At 40.7% G+C, this 4251-nt stretch overlaps 1 non-coding gene across 1 annotated transcript; it reads left to right on the top strand.

The window, feature by feature from the left end:
- The first annotated feature begins 1150 nt into the window (after positions 1–1150).
- On the top strand, positions 1151–1257 carry LOC133820617 (small nucleolar RNA R71). Its single transcript, XR_009887023.1, has one exon. It is a non-coding gene; the product is annotated as a small nucleolar RNA R71 (small nucleolar RNA).
- Positions 1258–4251: the final 2994 nt, after the last annotated feature.

The raw sequence follows: 4251 nt of genomic DNA, 5'->3' as shown, positions 1-4251 counted from the left end.
GCACTCTTCAGTGAGTGCAACAGTCTCATAGTCCTCCATTCTCCTTTTCTTTGACAAAATCTCCTTCATGAACTTAACATAACTGGGCATCTGCTCCAAGGCCTCAGCAAAAGGAATGTTTATGTGCAGCTTTTTAAACACCTCAAGAAACTTAGAAAACTGTTTATCAAGGGTAGTCTTTCTAAGCCTCTGAGGGTATGGAACTCTAACTGGCTGCTCAATGAAAATTGGGGGACTCTGTTCTGACTTCTGATGGTCTTCAGTAACCCTTTCTGAATCAGACTGTACACCCATCTCTTTTTTCTGAACCACTGCCTGTGGAGGTCTAGGCTGCTCTGTTTGCTTCCCACTCCTCAGAGTAATTGCCTGAACTTGCTCCTTGGGGTTGACTTCAGTATTACTAGGCAAGTTTCCCTGGGGTCTGTTATTGAGCATATTGGCCAACTGCCCAACCTGTGTCTCAAGGTTTCGAATAGAGGATCTGGTCTCAGTCATAAATTGAGTCTGAGTATTAGTAAGAGTCAACAGGGCAGCTTGCAGTTCATTAGGTCTCTCAGGTTGAGGCATTGATTGTTGATGCCTAGGCAGCAGTGATGAAGAAGCTTGATTCATAGGTGGCTGAGGCATGTTATTCTGAAACTGGCCCTGAAACTGAGGTTGTTGGCCTTGATTACTCTTCCACGAAAAATTTGGATGATTTCGCCACCCTGGATTGTAGTTGTTGGAGAATGGATTATTGAGTGGCCTCTGAAAATTTCCCACCGCCTGAACTTGAGCATGATCCATTGGGGTGTTATTCACACAGATAGGGCACTGATCGAAAGAATGAGCACCACCACACATTTCACACCTCACTGCCATCTGAACCGCATTAGCAGATACACTGCTCTGTTGCAACTGCTTGGTCAAAGAGGCTACTTGAGCTGTTAAAGCAGTGATTGCATCCAGCTCATGCACCCTAGCTACCTTTCTAACTCCTGATGATCTTTCCTCAGACCACTGATGGTTGTTTGTAGCCATGTCCTCCAGCAACTCATAAGCACCAGTTGCGCTCTTGCTCATAAAAGTGCCGCCTGCTGCAGCATCAATAATGGTTCTGGTTGTCGGACATAAACCATTGTAGAAGTTCTGTACGAGCATCCACTGTTCAATGCCATGATGAGGACATCTTCTCAGGAGTTCCTTAAACCGTTCCCACGCCTCATATAATGACTCTCCGTCATTCTGGCAAAAGTTATTTATCTCTCCCCTCAATTTAGCAGCTTTGGACGGAGGGAAGAATTTGGACAAAAATTTCTGAGCTAGATCTTGCCAGGTGACAATAGAGTTTGGCTGCAGAGAGTTCAGCCAAATTTTTGCTCTGTCCCTTCGAGAAAATGGGAAAAGCCTGAGCTTGATTGCGTCATCACTCACTCCATTGTATCTGAAGGTCCCACATAACTCCAGAAAATTGGACAAATGGGTGTGAGGATCTTCAGAGGGTAACCCATTGAATTGCACAGAAGTCTGCACCATTTGTAGAATAGCGGGCTTTATTTCAAAGTTGTTGGCCTCTACAGTTGGTGGGCGTATACTATTTTGTACTCCCGTCAGAGTGGGTAACACATAATCTCGCAGGCTCCTCTCAGCATTGGTTTGAGCCTGAACCCCTCGTACAACTCCAGGAGTTTGAACATTCTTGTCATCCCTTTCATTCTATGACATCTTCACAGATTTCTGGGCCTCTCTCTTGTTCTTTCTAATTTGATTGCAAGACTTTTCAATCTCAGGATTCAGAGGAACAAGTGTGTCCTTTCCTTTTCTGCCACGCATATACCAAAATTCACCTGAGATAGATAAATTAAGCAACTAAACAAATTAGATACAAGAGAAATTAAAATCAAATTAGAATAAAAACTAATTAGACTGATATTGATAATTATTTTCAATCCCCGGCAACGGCGCCAAAAACTTGTTGCGAAATTTATAGCTATGCAAGTGCACACAGTCGCAAATTCGTAATAAAATGGTAAAACCAAGTATCGTCCTCAAGGACTGAGTTATCAATTACCAGCCAATTAATTTCTTGTTCTATTTGATGAATTGAAATTCTTGATTTTTATAAATTGCAGAAACAATAATTGAAAATTGAATAGAATAACAACTAATAGAAAAACTTTTAATTTAATCACTGAGAAACAATTAGGATATTCAATCTCATCAACTATCCTCCCTATTATTCCCTAATGCAAAGTGTGAATTCTTTTTTTTTTTTTTTTTTACCTAATTCAATTAACAAGTTGATACAGCAGCCTATAATCATACTATGAATTATAAACTCAACCTAGGTGACAATTTCCTATATTTCTATGGTAAATTGAACCACAAAGATAGCATTAATCTCAATCAACTTAATAACAGTTACATAATTAATTCAGATAATTTTGTTCTAAATTTAAATTATGTCCAATATAACCACAGCAGAATTAAATCTCACTTCTCAGATTTTGACTTAGTAACATATATATCTGACTAAAGATGGCCAATCAATAATCAATCTATAAGAACAGGTCATATGGAATTGAAGAAGATTGAAGAAGAAAGAAATTAAAATTGCATTAGGTCATAACAGAGATTCAAGTGATTCAATTGAACATCCTAAATAGAAAATTAGTTCATAGTCATAGTACTAATCACAACAAAAACTAAAGATAACATCAGGAAGAAAAACATGTAAAAATACTCTAAGCTTGAGCCTTCAAAACCAGAACTTCTCCCTTCGTCCGTACGTACCTTTTTTTTCTTCCCCTTTCCGTCATTTAAAACCTAAGATTTCAGATTTTTAATGAGGCGGGCCGCGGCTCTACATACACTATGCCGCGGCCCATATCACAATTTCTGGGCAGAATATCCTCTCAATGCCGCGGCTCTCTGAAGCCATGCCGAGGCCCTCATCAACGAATTCTGGGCAGAGTACCCATCTATGCCGCGGCTCTCTGAAGCCATGCCGCAGCCCGAGGACTTCCTAAAAAACAATGCTTCTGTTTCCCACCTAGCCGCGGCTCCACTTTGCTCATGCCGTGGCTCTTAAGGGAAATCTCAATTCCTAAAAAAAAAAACAACGCAGAAAACAAAAATAAAACAAAATAAGCTCCCCCCCAAACTTAAGATGCACATTGTCCCCAAGGTGATAAAGAAAAGAACAAGGGAAGAGAACTTACCTGACGCCACATCAGTCTGGCGGTGGAGGTGGTGGAGGTGGTGGTTGAGTGCGTGATGAGGATGCTTTCTTGGAGGAGGTGCCTCTAGGGGGATTTCGCTTAGGACCCATAGTGTCTTTCAAAAAGAAGAACCAACTAAACCCCTAAATATGCTCTCAAGAACTTGAGTATAATTTCCTTTTGGTGTCACTCCCCCCAAACTTACTAATTACCACAATCAACAGCCCGAAACACTAATTACCACAATCAACAATTGGCAAAACCCTTAATCTTCTCACAAGAAACACATAGAACAATCCACAACACCACAATGCAATATAATTCTCCAATCAAAAGCATTAGAATAGAGAGGATACACTTACTTGAATGGCACAAAAATTCTTCTTTTGGTCTCCTTGACTGATTGAAGTCTCAAAAAAAATTAGAGAGAAAAAGAGGTGTGGAGTGTGATGTAGATTGTGAGAGTGAATGAATTAAACAATGTCTGATTTAGGGCTTTTTATCCTAATTTTCGGACTAGGGCCGCGGCATTACCTTGACTATGTCGCGGCCCGCATAAAATTTCCAGGATGGAATGCCACGGCCCTCTCAAACATATGCCGCGGCCCGCCCCTATCCTGCCAAATCCGTGGGCCTCTGGAACCCCCAATGCTGCGGCCCTTAAGGAATTTTTAATTTTTTTGATTTTTTAAAGTTTTTTTCATTTTTCACGTTTTTCACGATTCTAAAAGTCTAAAAATAAACCAAATATCCATTGTTTACAAATACAAAAGTAAAATAAATAACAAGTAAAATATAGGGTGCCTCCTACAAGCGCTGTCGTTAACGTCATTTAGCCGGACGCTGAACCCCTCTTCAGAGAGGCTTCAGAAGGAGGATAGACTTCACTTGATCAAAACTACCACCCAAGTAGGGTTTCAATCTCTGGCCATTGACTTTAAAGGAATCACCTGAATTGCCCCGAACTTCTACAGAACCATATGGAAAAACTTGAACTACAGTGAATGGCCCTGACCATCTTGACTTCAGTTTGCCAGGAAACAGCCGCAGT

Source organism: Humulus lupulus, chromosome 2 (assembly GCF_963169125.1).
Source record: "Humulus lupulus chromosome 2, drHumLupu1.1, whole genome shotgun sequence".
NCBI classification, from domain to species: Eukaryota; Viridiplantae; Streptophyta; class Magnoliopsida; order Rosales; family Cannabaceae; genus Humulus; species Humulus lupulus.
Note: the sequence above shows the minus strand (reverse complement) of the source record. Positions and strands in the feature narration are given on the sequence as shown.